Raw genomic sequence first — 21,009 nt, forward strand, 5'->3', positions numbered from 1 at the left:
GTCCTGCTTAGGGACTTGCGGTGTGCTGAACCAAGAAACCATCCCCAGCTGTGCATTAATGCTCACTTTAAAAAACTTTCTTGGGTGGGTACTGTAAATGTGTGCCATCTTCCATAGGTAACCATGAGTGATATCAGCCTGCTGAGGGTCACACAGGCAAAAGGGGAGGATTTGCTGCAAGCACCTGGCTACAAGCCTGGCCCTTATGCTGCTATGCTGTGTTCCACAATGATGCCTGCACAATTAATAAGAGCGACAGGGGAAAGTGTCCTATCACAGTGGAAGAAATAAGGCTGCTCTCCCAAGAAACTTGCAAATGATTGCAGAGTACCTACATGAAGCTTTCAGGAGATATGCATGGAGGATTCTCGGAGCATCCCTGTGCACATAAATCTTTTCTGGGGTGAACCCAATGCTTAGGCACACCAAGTGCAAGGAAGCATAGCCCCACCGCCACACACACCACTTTTTCCCCACTGGTACAAGAGTCTGGACTGGGGATATAACCAAAGACATGCAACATGCAGCACATACACACCAGATGTTCCTTCCCCGGCACCCCGGTCAGTCAGTTTCCTGCATCCAGGTGGGCTGTTCCTGTGTTGCAAACAGCTCCTGGCTTTCAGGGAGAAGGGATACCCCACTCGCCTGCCCCGTTTTCCTGATCATCCTCCCCATCCACTGACTCGTCCTCATTCATCCTGGCCTCGGATTCCCCCCAAGATATTAATGCTGCATGGTGGCATAATGGTGGGGTCCCTACTGAGAATTGCATGCAGCTCCTCGTAAAAGCAGCATGTTTTGGGTGAGGAGCCAGAATGGCTAGTTTTCTGATAAGATCAAAGAGCTGAGGCAGGCTTAACGTAGCACTGCTGTGCGTCCCTGTTGTGCCCCTTCTCCAACATGCCGAGAGATATCTTCTCGTAGATATCCAAATTTCTTTTGCTTGCTTGGAGCTGAGCCAGTATAGACTCTTTGCCCCACAGACCAATGAAATCCAAGACCAGCTGATCCAAGCTCCAGACTGGAGCACATTTGGGGCGTGCAATCGCCATGATCAGTTGTGCTGGCAAGCTCTCTCCATGCTGACCAAACGGGAAATGGGAATTCAACATTTCCCAGGGATTGCAGGTAGGACCTATTTCTTGTTTACATGGCCACAGTGCAGCAGAATGCAAATGTGTAGAGTGGTCACAACAGAGCATTATGGGATATCTCCCGAAGGCCAATGACATTGAATTACGTTGCGCTCTGCCTACACTGACACTCATTTGACCCACAGAATTTGACTTCAGCACTACGGCACTTCCGGAGGTGGTTTTATTAAGTCGAATTTTACCGTGATTTAGGTTGGCAGAACTGACATGCCAGTGGAAAGGCATACTTTAGGTGGTTGACGTAAGCCGCATTATGTCAACCTACATTGTCATGTAGGCCAGGCCAGAGTCAAATAGTAATTATTTTCTGCCCTGCTTGTAGCTTTAAAGTTAGCACGAACATTTCAGCTACTAGCTGGTGATCAGGGAGAACGAAGTATGTAAATTGCAGGGCACTTTCCTATTCCTCTTATAAAACAGTTTCTGAAGAAGATCTTGTGGTTGAGACAGTTTGTCAACTTTATTTTCTGCTCTGAGGGGCAGTTGGGATTTCAAGCATAAAAAAGACGTGAAAGGAGACTGAAATAAACAACGGAAGCACAGGAAGAGAGGAGAAAGCAAAAGAAGTACAACCCACATCCAAACACCAGTGTGTTGAGGCAAGGGGAACATACACTATCCAAAAACAGAAAGAAACAGAGAATAGAGAAAATTGCTTAAATTTGAGATGGGATATTGATACAGTAGCTGAAAAATGTAGAAATAAAGGGCTCAATTGTGGATCAGATTCTTCCTGTCACACAAGTTTTACAAAAAAGTAACCACATTCATTTCAGTTGAATTGCTTCCAATTTACACCATGAGATCACAATCTCCCTTCTACAATGTGAAAGAGTCTCTCTTTATGCACAGACATTTTTCTCCAAATTAGGATGCAAGTCTACAGCAAACAGAACCAAGAAGTACAACTTCACACCAGCCAGATTACAGTGAAAGGTAACTAGTCATTGACTATCAGCATCAGAAAGCAAAGATTACACTGTCTTCTTTCTGAGACACTATGCCAGGCAACTCCAAAAATCAAAAGACCCAGCAGGGAAATGAACCAAGACAGAGACAAAAAAGCAAAACACAAGGTAAACAAGGAGTCCACAATTCAGCAGCTGAAAAACTATCAAGAGTCAAGACCCAGAGAAAGAAGATGCCCAGGGCTGGTGTACTGTTTTGTCATGGTAGGTTACTAATAAGCAGCAGAAAAACCTGGGATCACGTGTGCTCTTTGGCAGTCTCACTCAGGCTAGCAGAGCTCAAACAAATTGTGGTAACAGTGTACTTCAACCCCTTTAGGAAAAAGATACTCTGACTCCTGATGTACTTCCACAAAGCAGATCACCTAGCCACCTTTAGAGCCAGAGGACAAGCAAGGCGATGGCAGATGACTACTGGAGCATGTGTACACTGAGTGGTACACAAAAGGAACCAGGAGTGGGACCCCAGACTCGGAGGCTAGATGTCAAAGCCAAGGAACAGAGCCAGAGTCAGGAATCAGAGCCCAGTGTTAGACCAGGTTAGCCGGAGTGAGGCAAGGCTGGGTCCAAGAAAGGAGCAGCAGCTATTGCAGCCATGGACAAATGCACTGAGCACCCAGCACCCTGCTGCTGATTTTAAGAGCAGGTCTGCTAATCCCATCAGTCAATTGGGTGGCTTGGCCTATCAGGCAACTGAAATGGGGCCCAGCTGCTCTAATTAGACTGCCTGGGGGTTAAGCTAGCAGATAAACACAGTACTCCCTCCTCCAAGAGAACCTCCTACAGGCCCCCGTATTGAACTTATCAGGGTAAGTTTAGTTAGTGAAACTCATGCAGCAGGTCCCGGCATGAATATTTTCCACTGGTTCTCAGGATCATTTGTCCAGACCGTAACGCTCCCAAATCCATTAAGTGCTGGAGTTTTCCCCTAACTTGATTGTTGACAATCAAGAATTTGCCAAAACAAATATTCCTCTTGATCCTGGATGGTGACTGGCAAGGACGGCATGGTGGACTGGGTCCGAAAAGGATTCACAATGTGAGGCTTCAAGTGGGTAAATCCTGAGGGACTCGGGCAACTGGAATCTGAATGCCATTGGACTGACCCAGGCCAGAATCTTAAATGGACCCAGATACTGGTGGCCTAACTTAACTGACAGGCACAATGACCTAAAATTCGGAGTGGACAACCAAACCTTGTCCCCTGCATCAAGGTTGGGGACAGCCTGGTAGCACTGGTCACCATGGTGCTCATAAGCCTCCTTAGCAGAGGTCAGCTGTTCATTCAATTCTTGGTGCATGGCAGAGATGGGAAGTTAAATCTGCAGCAGCAGGTACCAGAGACTTGACAGGGATGTGAGAGTGAAACTGAGGATGAAACCCACAGTTGGTGAAGAAGGGGCTTTGTTGGGTGGAGATGTGTTGGATTCTGGGTAGCCATCACCAGAGTACCAGCAGACAAATCTCAAAATTGGATACTGGAAGGAGGGGAAGAATACCAGCCCAGCCCAATCCCCTCTAATGGGCCTGGGACTTGATGTTTTCCCAGCCGGGACGCAGGTCAGGCCTTTGCAGGACAGCTCAATGCAAAGTGTCCAGGTTCTTCCCAGTACAGGCATAAACCCACCCTTTGGTATCAATTTTTCTCAGCATCAGAAAACCAGGGCTGGGCTCAGCTGATTTACATGGGCTCGGCCAGCGACTGGCGAGTTGGGGCTCTGGAAAACCAGCAAAACACAAGAGGCTGAGCTTCACTCTCGGACAGAGTTCAATTAGAATCAACCAGGCCTGGTGGGGACGCCACCTGTGCCAACTAGTCTTTGATTTTTTTGCTGAGGCTGAGCCGGAAGTCGTAATGCTGCACAGCCTCCTTCCACTCCAAGTCTGCTACCAGGCGTTGAAATTCTGCAGTGAATTTGGCAACAGATAGGCATGCCCCTGGCACGATGCTTAGAGCACAGCCTTTTTCTGTGCTTGTGCGGTTCAGGTCATCAAAGATTACTGCCATAACTCACCCAAAGTTTTCAAACAGGCCCAGGAGCGGGCTCAATTTCTCCAGGAGCAAGGGAGTCCAAATCAGGCCTCCTCAGTCAGCAAGCTGATGGTAGTCCTACCAGGGCTTGGTTGATGGTGAACGCTCACGGTTTCAAGAGGAACAGAAGCGAACACAGATTCAGGAATCCAGGGAATTCGCCGCGGTCACCACTGAACTTATTGGACAGTGGAATCTTCGGTTGGGGGGCTGGGCAGCAACACAAGCCTGCAAGTTCTGCACAGTGCACGCTATCTCCAAGAGGGAGATGTTTGTTTTGGTAGGATCGCTGCCAGCAGAGAACAGGGCCCCTTTTCTCCTGATGGTTTCCTTTTTGCAGGCTGCTCACACTGTTAGGGACTGTCTGGGGTGTGGGTGGTCATGTCTAGCCATCAGAGCCCAGGGTCAGAACCAGAGTCCGATGCCGGAGCCAAAGTCAGGAATCAGAGCTGAGGTTCAGAACAGGGTCACCTGGGGTGAGGCAAGGCAGGAGCGGGCCTGGGACCAAGGCAGGAGCAGGGCTGGGTCCAATGCTGGGAATAAGCAGGTGCTATCACAGATGGGGGCAAATGCTTTGAACAGCCAGTACCCAGCTGAGCACATCTGCTAATTCCCTCAACTCATCAGGCAGTTCAATGGAACCCAGCTGTGCTTGTTTAGACTGCCACTGAGTGAAACCAGCAGGTAAGCAAGCTAGCTGCCCATCCTTACTCCTGACACAGCACCTCTCTGCAGATGCTATTTCTAGCCTGTTGCAAAAGTACCAGTTTGCATGCCTCCCATCTTCCCTTTGACCCCTTTGGCCCAATCCAGCAAAGCACTTAGAGGTGTAAGAATACAGGTTGTTTCCTGAAGAATATATAGACTAATCCCTGCCTGATCCAGCAAAGCACTTGAACTCGGGCTTAATTATTAAAAAAGCCAAGTTAGCCCCACTGACATTGAATGGGACTCTCATAGTTAACATTAAGCTCAAGTTTAAGTGCTTTGCTGTATCAGAGCCTTGGACTGTAAATTCTTCAGGACATGGACCTGTTCTTACACATCTGTAAACTGTCTAGGACACAATTCTTCATCCTTAATGTGATGCAGTATAGCACTGCCACACTGGCTCCCTTTGTTGCTACACTGTGGAGCAATCAAAAAGTAGGTTTCACAGCATCAGGTCTGAAGGAATCAGCATTCACTTTCTTTTTTTAACTGTCTACCTGCAAAAATCATCATCAATTCTGGGGAACACAAAAAGGAAGACCCAAGTAAAATAAACCCTGGAAATACTGTACTTGTGCAAAAGAAAATTTTGAGTTATAGATATTCTGTATTAAATGTGATCTAGAAAGACCAGACTAGATTAAATCCCTGTGAGAGTCCATCCAGTCAGTATGTCTACAGAATGCATGGTGTCCAGAGTTAAATCCTGCATTAACTTTATACTTATCCTTTAGATGTCAATACTATTTATATACATTGTCTTACTAAACGTGTACTAGACATGCTGGCTATATAGTACATGCACGATAAATAGGACAAAGACATTATAAACAATATGTACTAGCGTGCCAAGATTTTCTGCCGGCAGAGGTGGTTGCTAGTTGCCTTTAAAATACAACAGTACCCTATTTTGCAACTTTCTAAATAATGTATATGCTGTGTATCCATCCAGCCAAATGAACATTAATAAATCACATTTTGCCTCCAACCAGACATCTCAAATAACCTCCACCCACTCACCTCCTCTCCTGTATGAAGTAAATAAACAAAGAGGAAGCACCACACAGCATCAATCACAGTACAGATTCCTCCAGCACATGCCACTACCTCCAATAAGTAAAGGAATGTATCAAGGTAGTGATCACTCTCTACCATTAGAGGTTTAAAATCATCTCAGTTGCAGCAAACTCAGACAACACCTATCAGGCAGCAGCATGTGGAGGAGTTCATGCCAGAACTTGCCCTTTCCAGATGTCATTACATCTTTATCATCATTCTTTTGCTGGCCTTCTGCTTACGGGATTCTCTACTCCCAAATAGCATCTCCTCCTGTGCCTGGACTGGCAATGTGTGATCTTGCCCCACATTCTTGCTCTGAGTTGCTAACTCTGGCTAAGTCTAATTTATTGATCGATTTATGAACTGACCTCCATCCAGGAAAAGCACACATGTAGGAGACAGGAAACATGGAAAGGTCGCATTCAATAAATGATTTGAAGGACGCTCCATGAAGGTGCTAGTTTTTGCACCCAACCTGAACAAGAAAAGGGGTCACGCTCTCAGTCCAGCACAGGCCACCACCATCTACCTAGAAACATTGTGCCTTCACAATAGTTCTTGCCTTCCCCAACCACAACAGTCGTATGGTCCTGGAGCGGGGCTACCAAGCCTATTCCTGAATGGCACCCACTCCTCCCCCCCCCCACTATTTTACACCCATAATCCCTATGAATTTCTAGAGGAGCAATTCCCAGAACAGTGACTGCCTCTAGATACCCCCTTTTTGCATCTGCAGAGCATCAGCAGCACATTTCCCACACAGAAGGGCTTCCCCAGTCTTTGGGACCAGCAAGAACCTTGCTGTGGAGTCATTGTGCCTGTGCCATCACTGCTCACATGAGTTTGGGAGTAGAGGGAAGTATATGACTCGGAGTATTTTCCTTGGAACAATGATCCATCAGGTCTAGTATCTTGACTGACAGTATTCAACACCCAAGGAACCACAGAGAAGGTCTTTTTGTTCATCAAAGAAAGAAACAGTTTGCTTCCAAAAGATGCAGGCAGCTCACAATCATTCACAAAGTACATCATCTGAAATCACCAGAACACAGACTGTAGCTTCTTTAATACAAATAAAGATATTTATCTATATAGTCTGGAGTGATGGCAGTGAATTCATAATTAAGGTTGTTACCAGCTTTGCATTATAAGTCAGATTTTGACCCTCCTGCCTCTAACTTCTTCATAAAAACTGTTTAAGATCTAACAAGCAATAGGCCCAAACTTGATCTGCACAACCAAATGTTAGAGGTTCAGCATGAAAGAATTTAAAATCTGGACTTGAATGGGGAACTGAATTTGCAACTCAGGCCCACCTCTGTTTAATGTGTCCATCCCCCCGGCCACCTCAACACATGAGCTTATTATGCTCTCCTCCGAGAGTTATATAAAGCAAAAAGCATTAAAGTTTAAACACAATTACTTCCTTGCTTACCTCATTAATAAAAGACAAAGAATGGTAATAGGTTTTGGAATTTATCTAGTTATTGTGCTCTAATTGCCACATAAAACTTCAATTTATGGCACAGAAAGTGTCCAGACTAAAAAAAATTAACTTGTCTGCAGCTTGTTTGGCTTCTTCACGTTTACAAAGCACAGGATTAGCTTTGTAAATGCAATAAGAATTGTATTATACATTTCTGCATAGCTAGAAAACTTGCTTTAATTATTTGGCTATTAAGCCAGAAAGAAGAATGTCTCAAGTGCCAATCACTTTGGTACATATAATCCTATTTTATGAATTAGTATTATTACTATTCTTTATAATTTGTATTACAATAGCACTTCAAGGTTCCCATTCTGCAAGGTCTTTTTTTTGTGTGTGCTAGCTTTACAATCTTAATAGACAAAAGAGAGTATTATCCTAATCATTTTTCAGATGGAGAACTAAGGTACAAAAATATAAAGTGACTTGCCCAAGGTCAAAAAGTATGTTTGTGACAGAACCAGGAATTGAACCCAGATCTTCTAAGCATCACTCAAGTACATTAACCACAAGGGCTTTCTTATTCTTAAGTTTTAGCAATTCTACCTGCTGTATACAAAAACACCACTCCTGCTCACCATCTTAAAAAAGAAAAAGGCTACTATGAGCTCCCAATTTCAGGCATCACAAATAAAATCCTGTAAATAAAAGTATGTTTTTAAGGCTGACTGCCTGATCTCAGATCAGGATCAGTTTAGAGTTGTCAGAAGAGGTTACAGATGAAAAAAAATTATTTGAACATACAAGGTAGCCTGACAGACAATAAATCAAAAAGTGAAAGTGACATCTGCAAATTCTGCCAGAGGGCACTGGGTCGTGTCCATCTATTTTCAAAGCTTTTGCAGAGGGAAAACAAATAAATTCAGAATCACTTTGTTTTCCGCTTTACCTGATCCACGATAGAATAAAAGAGACACATACTAACCCTTACTCCCCCCCCCACCAACACATTCTGTACTTATTAGTGACGGTTTATTTCATTCTCCTATCCCAAGAAAAGGCAACTACAGAAGAAATCGCTACATGATTTAACAGATGCTAGTCATTAGTAATTAGTGCAATGTTAGAAGTAACGTTAGCTTTATCAAACTGAGCCACAGGTTTCTTATTACTCCTGATCCAAGCCCTACAGCCAGCTCTGGACAGCCAGACTCCTGCACCTACATGGAGCCTCATTCGTGACAATCAATAGAGCTCCACGAATGTGCTAGGGGATGCCCACACAGAACTCATTGCAATGTGTTCAGGCCTAAGACATCAGGTTCAAAAAGATAGCTCTGCAGTTTTGGATTTGTTCATATACATAAAGCTGCCATTATTTTTCATATGAATGTTACCAGCATGGCTCCTAACAGCAATTCAGAAGGACAGCAACACACTGCTGTGTGAACAGCAATGCAGGCTTCTGTAACATGTCAAAGCTACGATTTTGGCACAGATGTCAAGGCATTCATGGTAATCATTTACTCATGAATCTGAATAAAGTCCATGATGAACCCACCCTGCACTCAACCTAAATTAGCGGCATTTCTTCCGCGAGGTTGGTCCCAGCTCCCTGCCCCAGGCACTGTGACCTGGCATACATAGTTGCAGTGCCACTGAGGTTTGGCCCATCCGCCCCTTCATAGATGGAGATGTGAGGCAGACTTGTCAAACCTCAGTGGCATGCAACCGTGTGTGCCAGGTTGTAATGCCCGGAATGGGGAGCTGGGCCCAGTCCTGTGCAAACTGGAGCTGCTGCTGTGGCTTGATCTCACTGTGCGACCCCCTCCCCCAACTGTCCGTAACTATTTTCTTCCCTTGCACCATTTACTAAAAAAAAAAATATATGCCAAAAATCATAGCCTTAGCAGTGCCAAAATTTCACATAAAAAAAAAAGCAAGATTAATGTAACTCTATTGTCTGCCAGGGCTACACAGAGTTAAAACTGCCTGGAACTTAGTAAACAATTCTGTTGATGGTGTGAAGGAAGGAACAGAATCCAGCTCCCACTCTAGTCGTGTTGGCTCTGCAAGGCTTAATAGAAGTAAACAGTATTTTATTCACTAAAGAAAACAGTACCACTGACTACACACAGGGAGCAGAACTGACGAATAAGGTGGTGCCATTTTAACAATCACTTTTTCAGAACAGAACTGCACTTTAAAGTTCTAAGAAGCCTTCTGAAAGCACCAGTGAATATGAAATAAATACACTGTTTGAAGGTGGTGGTAGGTTTATCACCTACATACAAACGTACAAGTTGCACTCCTAAAACTTAGAACCTGAACCATGCAGGTCAATAGCAAATCTCCCATGGACTTCCACAGCATCTGGCTTGAGCACTTCTATACATCATAAACAGATAGCCATTTTCCTCTTTTTTTGAGAAGTGTTCCCTCCATTGTAAAAGCTGTTATTGCTGTTAAGTAAAGTGCACCCATTTCACAAGTAAAGAGGGAAGTAAAAAGGTCTCATGTGAAGAAAACAGGGTGTCAGTTGTACTTTAAGAGGAAAGAGAGAACGGATGGGGATGACCCCAGAGATTAGTAATGGAAAAAGCCTTTTAGTATGTGAAATGAACTGACTATTAAGGCCAATCCCCAGAGTGCCCTATGATAATTAGCACCCTTAGCAGCAGGCTCAGAGACCGAGGACTGAACGGGCCTAAATTCTGTTTTCCATGTGGTCCATTTATGCCACTCTGGCAACATAAAGGGGTTGTAAACTCAGCAGAAACAGCTTCTGGGAGCCTTAATTTTAGGGGGATTCCCTGGATAGCACAGAGCCAGAATAATAAATAGCTCGGTGCCCTCCTTCTACTCCCTCCGCTTTACTCAATCTGATGTAGATAGTGGGGTGTGGCTAGAATGTTCGTGGGCTATTCTCAGCTGTGAAGTGGACTGTAGGGGGGGTGCTATGGCAGAGCATATATTAGAGCAGCTCTGAGACTGTTCTAATTTACACTAGGGAAATGAGAATGTAAAAGATCAAAAGGTGGTTTAAAGCTGCTTTTGCCCCCAAACTCTCTTCTTGCAACTACTGTAGATCAAGGAGAATTTGGCCAAAGGCTAAAATACCCAGTGGTCCCTCCAGATCAGGGAAGATGCATATTAAAGGGACACTATCAACTTGAAAATTATGTGTTGTAAACCAATAGAATTATTTACCTTTGTAACTAACAGCACCTCAGATTATTAAAAGTGAAAGAATTTTTAAATCCAATTTGCTTATTCGTTTTTGCTCTCTTCATTGTCTTCATTTCTCTTACAAAACAAATCAGTGAAATCCATTCACTTTGGAATGCTTTTTGTTGCATTTATCGGGTTTCAAGCAATGCAGGTAAATGTTAATATGTTTAAGAGCAACTGTTTTCATTGGAATTTTAAAAATAAAAATTGTGGCTTTGAGGTTAGAAAATCTAGGTTTGGCCCATAAATTAAATCCTAGGTCAAATTTAAAACTTACAGTCTTATTAATGAGGCACAATGGGAAACTTTGCATTACCATTGGGGAACCTTGCACTGTGTTCTCCAGCTAAATAAACCAAAATTTTTCAGAATCTCCAGGTTTCAGGATTTTGTAAAGCTTGATATTTAACCTCTCTCAGTAAAAATACTGCAAGAGAGAAACCACAAGCACAACAGTATATCTTTCATGCTCACTGGTAAAACGTCACCTGCTTCAATTTTTTTTTGGCTTTTAATTGTATCTTATCGGTGAAACAAGGAAAGTACCACTAATTAAGTTCAAAAATGAGATTGTACTGTATAGTACCTATCACTATAGTATCTGAGATTCCCTCCCCCCTTTTTTTTTTTTTAAAAAAAAGCGAAACTCAATTTTGAAACACAACCCTTTTACACCAGAGGAGTCTGTTATGATATGAATATCCACTTTAGCCCTGCTCCAACAAACACTTATGCAGGTACTTGAATAGTCTTGTCAAAGTCAAAGATGGGGTGAATAAGGCAGAAATTAAAAATGAGAAACAAAAAGTAAAGGGTAAGAGAGGAGAATGAGGCAGAGTAAGAGGGTATGCCAAGTGAAAACCCACTAGTCTCTGAGCTGTGGGCCTCCAATAAAATGTGATCCTAATGGGACTTTTATGGTATGGTAGTGTCCAGTAGCTTCTCTCAGAACCGATTCAAGGCCTATAGTTTAACCAATCAATACTTCACAGTGGATTTATGATTTATATTTTGAGGAGGCAGTGTCGTCTGGGACTCAAGACCTGTGTTCCATTTTCAGCACCGTCACCAGCCTGTCACTTCCTCTTTCTATGCCTCAGTTTCCCCCTCTATAAAATGGGAATAATGATACCAACCTCCTTTGTAAAGTGCTTTGAGATCTACTGACAAAAAAGCACTATTAGACAATATTATTTAACAAGTTTTTTAAAAGACAGAATAGGGATGTATCTGCAAATATGCCCCATCCTTGATAAAATCCCTTTCAAGATCAGAAAATTCAGAAACCTTGCTTTCACCATTACCCTCTGCAACTTCATTCTGATCCCCCAGGCAATTAGCTATTATCAAATCTGCACAGAATTAATGCATCTTTTCTAGGATCCCCTCTGCTCACAAAATATCACATAAATGAGTAAATGAAATCATTGCTGTCCCATACACAATTATAAAATGAGTTACTGTGCCTGACAAGCATTTGGACAGTTTGCCCTGATATTCCTTATGTATACACATTACAACATATTAATCTACCAACTGAAAATATTTAGATTAGCAAAACAATATAAAACCAATTTGCCTGCTTGCTCTTTTTCCCTGTAGAAAGACCATAAAATACAAGAAACTCTTCAAATATTAAGAGTTTGACCTAAATTGTTAAAAGTTTTTGAACTAAGAATTAGGATAAAAACGTATCGTTAGCCTACCTATGGCCTGTAAGTGATATTGCACCTTTTGTTATGTAACAGTAGCTACTAATGAGATTCCTACAATACACAAGTGCAAGGACAGAGTTATACCTTCCACTTTTCATTTCATGATATTCCCAATTAAGGTCCTGATCCTGTAAAAACATACTGAACATGTGCTTAATGCATGTGAGCAGTGCCACGAATTCAACAGGATTACTCGTGCTAAAAGTTAAGCATGTGCATATGTTTTGGTGGGATCGGGGCTTCGACAAGATTCTGATGATTATTTCGGGGCCTCTTTTTGTTAGAGCGATGTTTGGCAGAAATTGTGTGTATTACAGTTGAAAAAGTGACAAGATTTTGAGCTAGAGAACCACCAGCAGGTATCACTATCCCAGTAGAAAGGGTCATTTAAATAGGGTTGATGGAGAAATTATTAAATAAATCCTCCAAAAACATCACAGAACAGACCCTGATGTCTGCAGCAGTGAAGTGTGCTATTAAGTACTACTCAGAGAGTAATTATAGAAGTGAAGCCAGTCTGACACAGGATTGGTGCACCGTCCAGTAACTGGCTTTGAAAACTTTAGGTGACCATCAGCACTTTGATATCAGCATGGTTTATCCACTCAATGGTATCCACTCTCTCTGATGAATCATTTTTACTTTTTCTAGGAAAGTTCAACTCCCCTGTAGCACCCGATTTTGAAATAAATTTAAACTCCAGATACACTCACATGCCTCATGTTAGGAAGCCATTTTAGATATGGCCATTGAAGTCAATGGAGCTACGACAGTTTACAGCTGCTGAGGATCTGCCCCATGGATTTTAAAAGCAGTTTCTGCAAAAACTTATATTGTTTGTGTGGATAGGGCATAACTTTGTTATGAACATTTGTGAAAACCTTTGAGTCTAGGTTGCTGCCACTGAGAACTGTTTAAAGAAATGGATCTCCTGGCTATCCAAACCAGCATAACTGTGTTTCAGAAATCTTAAAAAAAAACCAAAAAAAAAACAACCTAATAATAGTTTCATATTGGTGGAGAGTTGCAAATTAGGGGGTCTGTAGGATCCAATTTGCAGTTGAACCAACAGAATCACAAGAAACTCAAGGTTAAAGTGAGCTTACAGTGCAGGCAATTTAATTGGAAAAAACATTTTGCTTTAGTTTACCCAACCCATTTAGTACTGTTATTTAATAGAGAAGGCTGTAGATAATTAGTCCCGAAACATTAAACAGGGAACGAGATTGTATGTCCATGGAACACTTCACAAGTGGTGGAGGTTGAACTCTGGCCCTAATGATAGCTAGTTAAAGCAAGCACTGGGGGGATCCAAGTAAAACTGCCTCCTTGGAGGCATACACCCATTAGATCTGCTTGTGCAGAAATAAATGAGAAGGCTGGTTTCCAAGATACAATAGCAGTATGTTTTGTATGCCCCCATGAAAATGATGGGGAGGATTTTGCAAAATAAGATCCTAAGCCTGCAAACAATGTGTTCAACATGAAGCATGACAGTGGCCCCATTGAAGTCAATGGCACTACTCATGCCACCTAGGCATGTACACAAGTGTTGATAGTTTGGGGCTAATCTTGTGTAACCTACTGGTGAGTGCATGTTACACAGTGCCTAATCCGTAGAGAAACTGAGTTGTTACAGCCCCAGCTAGAGAGTCTTTGCTCTACAGTGCAAATGTAACAGTTTATGCTTTGAGCTCTGCAAGCCCCCAGGTCAATTGCCAGTGTGTTGGTTAGAAGGTGTGTGTGTGTGGGGTGCGGGGGGGGGTATTGCACTTGAGCCACTGAAGTCAATGGAAGATTTATCACTAACTTCAGTAGGCACAGGTTGAAACCCCAATTCTCAAAACACATGAAGATCGGGTAGAAATGTAAACTAGCATCCTGAAATCTTAAAGTTAGAGCACATATCTAAATGTTCTCTCCCAGCACTTTACTAACAGATAAATGATGACTGCTGTACATTATATTGTCAATAGTAATCCCACAGTGGTACTTAATATACTAACATTATTCCTTGCATTTTCAGGTGCTCAGATACTGCAGTTATAGACACCAGTGTATGAAACTAGATAATAAATGTACATTATGTCTTTTGGCTAATGCTGCCTTTTTAATGGCAGCCATTATATATTAATATAACACAATGTAAATTCTAGTGGAATAATGTGGGTAACTGAAGAGGTGGGAGAACGTAGTGAATTTAGTGTTCATGAAAGGTACCGGATGAATAATCCTGGAGAATCAAATCCAGGATTTATCCATCAAACAGGTACAAAAGAGGCAGCAACAATATGAACTTCACCACAGTGTTTAGTCATCATACATTACCTTTGATTTGGAAAGCTACCACACTAAAGCGATGGGATAATTCAGCCTCCAGATCCACTAAGGGCCTGATTTACAAAGATATTTAGACACCTAAAAACACAGATAGGCACCTAATGAGATTTTCAAAAGCTCTTAGATGCTTAACTCCAATTCAGGTAAAGCAGGGACTTCAACCTGGGTCTCTGAAATCCCAGGCAAGTGGCCTAACCACCAGCTCACAGAGTCATTCTTTCTAACCCCCTACCTATATAGTTACTTATACAAAAGTGGAACTACTCTAATGAGAGATTAACTGCACAACCCAATGGTTAGGGAACTTGCCTGGGATGTGGAAAACTCAGGTTTAAGTCCCTGCTCTGAATCAGGCAGAGCAGGAACTTGAATTTGGAGCCCCCCACCTCACCTGTGAGTGCTGTAACCATAATGCTGTGGGCTGATCAGGTCTCTTACCCACACCCTAGAAATTCCATCCCAGACCTGAGAAATCTTCCCAACAAACACTTCATTGAAAGTGACCCATTTCAATGGGGAAAAAGTTTCACTGAAATATTCCCAATCCTAACCATCTTTACAAATAACCCTCAATGTCATTTTTGTTATTACCAACCTTTGACCCAGTGAATCAAAGGAGAAAGGTTTATAGAGACACTAGTGTCCCATACTGAGGTTTCTTCCCCCTACTGCAGCACCCCAATTTTTTTTTTTTTTAAATCTCAAAGTTGATGGGTCTCTGAACAGACACAGGGGGCTGCCTAGGTGGATCAGCTTACAGGCTTGGCATTCTAGAAAGGAGAAGTGGGCGAGGGTAAGGAAGGGACTTAAAATTTTAGAAAGATAAACATTCAATATAGAGCTACGGAATAGTCTTTGGTATCATAATTTAATCAACTTCCCCTGCCCCACGACAAGTTCAGGATCAGTGCTTGAATTCCGACAATTTTTCCCAGTGCTTTCAGGAGAGAAAATGCTAAATCGAATTAAAAAAAACAAAAACACACATGTGACAGTGATAAAAAAGAAAGGAACAACAATTCCTAGCTCCTATATAGCACTTAGCTTCTTTGTAAAGCACTTTGACGTCTAAAAGATGACTAGTATCATTCCCATTTTACAGGTGGGGAAAAGTCTCCCATGTCCAAGCTCCATATCCCAGGAAGTTTCCAGTTCCTCTCCCCCCTTCGAATTTCTTTCCATTTACCCTCTCAAATTATATATTCAGCCTCTACTTCACAAGCTCCTTTCAGGCTGCAGGTGCAAGAAATGGCACCCTGACCTGACCCCCCTCGCCTAGCTGGTATCTGAGATCACGGTTTCACAGTCCCTGCTCAGCACACGGAGCATGCTGCCTCAGCGTCCCCGCAAGAGAGAACACCGGGGCCTCGCTACACCCCCTGGAAAACAAGCGCCGCCCGTTGTTCCGGGCCCTGCAGCGCCGCGCAGCGCAGCGCAGCGCATCCCGCCGGCCAAGTCTCAGGCCGAGCCCCTCACCTGCCACCGCCGGGGCTGCGGCTGCTGGTTCTAGGAGGACGCTGCAGCTGCCGCAACAGCTGCCCAGGCTCCTCCTCCTCGTGCCGCCGCGGCCCGCCGCCAGCAGAGTCTCCGCGTTCTGTCTCCGCCCACCAGTGGCACCTCAGTCACAACTTCACCCCAGTCTCTCTCACGCACAGCAGCAGCTCCTCCGGCCCAGCCAGCAGTCCTCGCAAGCTGCCTTTAACCCGGCAGCCGCAAGCGCGTGCTCCCCTCCCCCCCGCCTGCACGTGCTCTCTAGTTTTCGTGCAGTCCCTGTGCCCAGCACTGCTGGTCTCAAGCAGGACGGGCACTTGCTCATGCTCAGTGACCATGCAGGGTCACTCCCTTTTTTGTACCAGCGCCTCAACCACCAAAATGCATTGTGGGAATTGTAGTTTTGTAATATAGTCCTACTTTACTTCAGGTATTCCGGGCAGTGTGTGTGTGGGGAGGAGGAAAAAACTTGTTTCTTGAACACTAATTACACTATAGTTATTTTACTGATTCTTGGGCGCAGCTTGTTGCGGAGGGGGGGGGTGTTAATATCTTTTATTGGACCAACTTCTGTTGGTAAGAAAGAGACAAGCTTTAGAGCTTACAGAGCTCTACTTCAGGACCCAGGCCAGATCTTCCATAGACCCTAGAGAACCGCCCTGTATGAGCTCAGCTCCTCTCTCACTCACAGCAACTGGTCCAATAAAAGATACTACCTTACTCACTTTGTGTCTCCAGTAATTATTTTTAGTCAGGCCACATGGGTTTCCCCCTACTCATTCTACTGGGGAATATTTTTCTTTTTAAATGGATGAACCACAATTTTTTATGACTCACACAGCAGATGTAAGTGTGTGTGAGTGCACAATCAACAGATGTGAAATGGGTCCTGTAAACCTACTTTGGATTTACCTGCTTATTGTCAGGATGAAAAATGCAGAGCTAGCTTTAAGGCCATGGTAAACAAACATAAACTCAGATGCCAGGGTGAAGGGTGACCTTATAAAACCTTACAAAGATAGATTAGATGGAAGCAACATGCAGGGATGAATGTGCTTTGGGTTGACTGACTTATTACCAAACAAAAATTAGCATTCACTTCTGTTTCCTTAAACACAAAACCGCAACTAATTGTGGCACTGCTTAAGTGCTTAATAATGGCACTGCTTAAGTGCTAATTACATTTTTACAAATAGATGGAAACAAAAAAGGGTGGTTCTGGAGTGAAAGGGCATAGAAGTGGGAAACACCAGCTCTGATTTTTCCACTAACCTTGCAAAAGCCATTTAGTTGAGAGCTGTGCAGATGGGCCCTGGCATCTGCAGATTTCCTAAAGCAAACCACAGGGCTCAGGAGATTCACTAATTTCAAGAACCCACAGCGTAAGGTAAAGGAGACCAGAGGCTGCATTTTAAACATAAACAAAAGCACTCACATCTTTCAGTTTCCCTATGCACAAGTATACCATACTATGTTTAAAAAGAAGTAACTGGAAGCTGAAGATTATTCTTACTTGCCAACTCTCAGGATTTATTGGCGATTTACATGAATTTGGTTGGTACTGGAGGCAAAGGCTAGACTCCCTATGAAGCCAGAAACTCCAGACCTTTCCTGAATTTCATCCCTGCCTGCCTGAGGAAACCCCCTTTGATTTGCTGTATTTCCCACTTCCCAAGAAGTGCCAGCAATCAGGGCTGCTACAGGAAGTAGACAGACCTCTTCCCTCCTCCCCTTAGGGCACTGGGATAGGGGAGAAGAAATAGCCTAGCCAAAAGCTTTCTCACATGAGAGGAGCAGGGAGCAAATGAGCTCAACAAAGCCCTATTCCCCCATCTTCTTGTGGGAATAGTGGGTCACTTGGCTCTCTGCTTCTCCTGTCTATCCTGGCAACATAGGACATGTCCTAATATTTGGGGCTTTTGCTTATATAGGAATCTATTACCCTCCCACCCCATCCCGATTTTTCACACGTGCTATCTGGTCATCCTACTGCAACAAGGAAGGGAGAGAAGGGGTGAATAACCCTTGGAACTGGTCTCTACCGAAGCAGAAGAGGTGACCTAGCTGCAGTTGCCTCCTCCCATGCCTGGGCTGTATGTGTGTGAAGAACCCCAGGAGCATGGGTGAAGCTGGAGGGACAAGCAAATGTGGGGGTTGTGTATTTAATTGCTGTGCTGAAGGGTGGGCTGATGTGGTGGAGGGAGGACACATAATTAAATCAATCCATTACACTGTGTTTGGAAAGAAACTGGAAGCTCCACACTATCAGGCTGCAGCAGGGGCCAAGATCCCTTTACTCTGGGAAAGTTGGCAACACAAATTGTCACACACACACAGGATGGGCAAGGGGAGTTCAGAAATTTAAAAAAAGAAAAAAGACCAAAACATGTTTTATAAAAAAATAATTCATGATTTTTGGAGTCTGACTCAATTTTTTAACTTTTGGGGTTCACGCTATGGTCACTGCTCATGAGATTTTTTTTAAATGGTTTTGGGCCAGTCTCCTGATTTTTTAACCTTTAAGGAGAAGCTCCAACACAGTGTGTGTGAGATCATTTAAAGTTGAAAAATCAAGGCCTCACCCCAACTGTGTCCAAAGGGACTCCAGTTACCCTTTCCCTGCCACTAAGTGGGTGGATTTGCCATTCTATCCTTTCTACCACTACCACCCCCCTGCCCTGCCCCATCCCTGCCTCTCTTCACAACCTTATAGTCACTTCCCTTCATAGCTTTCTTCCTATCACTCCTTCTCCCTACCATTTCATTCTCATCCCCCTCCCAATCATTCATCTGCCCCAACATCTCTCTTCCTTCCAGTCTTTTGCTCACCTTCATTCTTCTACCTCCCATAGTTTCGATCTCTTTCCCCATTCTCCTTTTTTCTTCAATTTCTTGTCCCCCCACCAGTTTCTTTACCCTGACATTCCCTTGCTCCTCAGTCTATCTGCCCCCACAGTCCCTACCTGTCCTCCACATTCCACTATCCCCTCAGTGTCTCCTGCCTGGACTATACATGGAAGTATATTATATATTATATACATAGGAGCAGGAACTTCCATTAGAGAGAGCCTGGCTTCAAACCCATTGGAGACAATGGAAGATAGTAGCCATCTTTTTTAGAGGCAGGATCTAAGGAAGTGATGGCCATCTGGGTGAGGGTAGTGATGGGGACGTGGTGATTTTAAACAGACAGAATTCAAAAGACAGCCCCAGCTTCTTCTGAGATCATCATCAGCCTTTAAAACAACACACTAAAATCACGAGACTAATGTTGATTACATAGAGAGATGGCACCTCTGAAGGATGGAGCCAGTGCTCAGTGAGCATACAAGCTTACAAAAACTGTGCCTGATCCTGCGTCTGCTGAAGTCAACAGGTGTTTTGCCATTGAATTCATTCAGGCCCTCTGTCAGGGGAACTTCCTATTTCCACACCCATGCAATACTCTGAATGAATGAGAACAACAATTAATGGCATCGCAGTAATTCTCATGTTCACTCATGTTTGCATGCATAATTAAATACTCCCAGAGCAACAAAATTGTTAAACATGCTTTCAGTAAATTAATGTAAGGCTTTAACTGTCGAAACATTTGCCCCTGCTAAATTTGATTTTCCCCAAATGACTATCGTTTTAATAGCTGAACACTCCCTCCCCCAATCTGTGTTTTGATGCAGATTATGTAACAAAGAGCTATCTTCTGTAAAAAACACTAAGGGTGGGATTTTTCAAGAGCATGCACTGTGGGTCTAAATCTACTCCAGTTGAAATCCACATGAATTTTACCACTGATTTCCCTGGGAACAGGTAAACAACGCTGAGCACTTTTGAAAAATCTCACCCTAGAATTAGTACAAAAGCCGTCAGAAGGACTAAAATAATTTAATGAGATATTGGCTTGTGAACTGACTGATTGAAAGAGGTCTCATATACCAAATTTCTAATCAGCTTCTTTTTATTATAAACCTTTAGTTTTATTTACTAACAGATTGGCTGGCAGCATGGTATTTTGGGTAAAATCTAAACTTATATTGATCTGGACTGTGGCTGACCCTTTGGGGTCAGGAGAAACCTTTTTGGTAAAGAGCATAGAGTTTACTGGACCGAGTGGCTGATTGGGAGCCGGAGACTGAAATGCAGTAAAGGGGGCTGTGTACATCTTTATTTTGGCTTCTTGATAACTAGTGTGGGGAGTCAGAAGCATTGTTTGTGGCTGGTTGAGAAGTCTGACTTCAGTGTCACCCACCAGTGCTGGGAGAATCTGCTCTCCTTTTGCAGCCTGCCCTGATCTTGGCATTTTCAGGTGGCTACCCTAGGCACGGAAGGGTCACAACGGCATCCAAAATAAAAAGCACAAAGTAAGTGCATTAAAACGGTATTACATATGCAAGTAATAAGGAGACATAGGAAAAAAATAATCCCCTGCCACAGAACTGCTTAGAGATTTATATGCTGAACCCTAAGTAGATGCCCTTTTTGGATGCAGAAAGAAGCTTACATCCATCTAATACCATGACTAAGTAAAAATTTCCATGGTCTAAAAGAATGTGTAGGACGATGGTAATGACGATAAGTTAAAAAGACAGCAAAACTGAGGGACTCAATGACAGTCTGCATCAACAGATGTTCAGTAACTTTGTGATAATATTAGAAAAAGCTTCCCTGTGTGATGCAGTGACTATCTTATGAAATATTAGCAAGTTGTAAATGAAATATCAGAAGTTGGAAAGTGTGAAAGTCTTGTTGCTACATAAATTATCTGAGACATTCATGTCAATTATAGACTTGCTGTAAGGAGCAGACACTGGTGATCATGACAATAATTATGTTTTAGGGTCATGTGAATATTCTCAGGCAATCACACCAATCAATCATTTCT

The 21,009-nt window shown here is 43.2% G+C and overlaps 1 protein-coding gene across 5 annotated transcripts in view; it reads right to left on the reverse strand.

Moving 5' to 3' along the window:
• The window catches only part of POMGNT2 (protein O-linked mannose N-acetylglucosaminyltransferase 2 (beta 1,4-)), a 95,923-nt gene that overhangs the window by 27,585 nt on the left and 47,329 nt on the right, over positions 1 to 21,009 (reverse strand). For 2 of the 5 annotated variants that reach the window (XR_010922331.1, XM_067561824.1), the window contains exon 1: positions 16,116 to 16,427. The exons of 1 other annotated variant lie outside the window; for it this stretch is intronic. The gene's annotated coding sequence lies outside the window, so the exon portion shown is untranslated. Of the gene's footprint in view, positions 1 to 14,627; positions 14,696 to 16,115; positions 16,428 to 19,360; positions 19,577 to 21,009 lie in introns of those variants that run through there. 2 more of the 5 variants (XR_010922332.1, XR_010922330.1) reach the window with 2 other exon arrangements.

Source organism: Emydura macquarii, unplaced genomic scaffold (genome assembly GCF_026122565.2).
Source record: "Emydura macquarii macquarii isolate MOO-44397 ecotype Brisbane River unplaced genomic scaffold, CSIRO-AGI_Emac_v2 contig_2422, whole genome shotgun sequence".
NCBI classification, from domain to species: domain Eukaryota; kingdom Metazoa; phylum Chordata; order Testudines; family Chelidae; genus Emydura; species Emydura macquarii.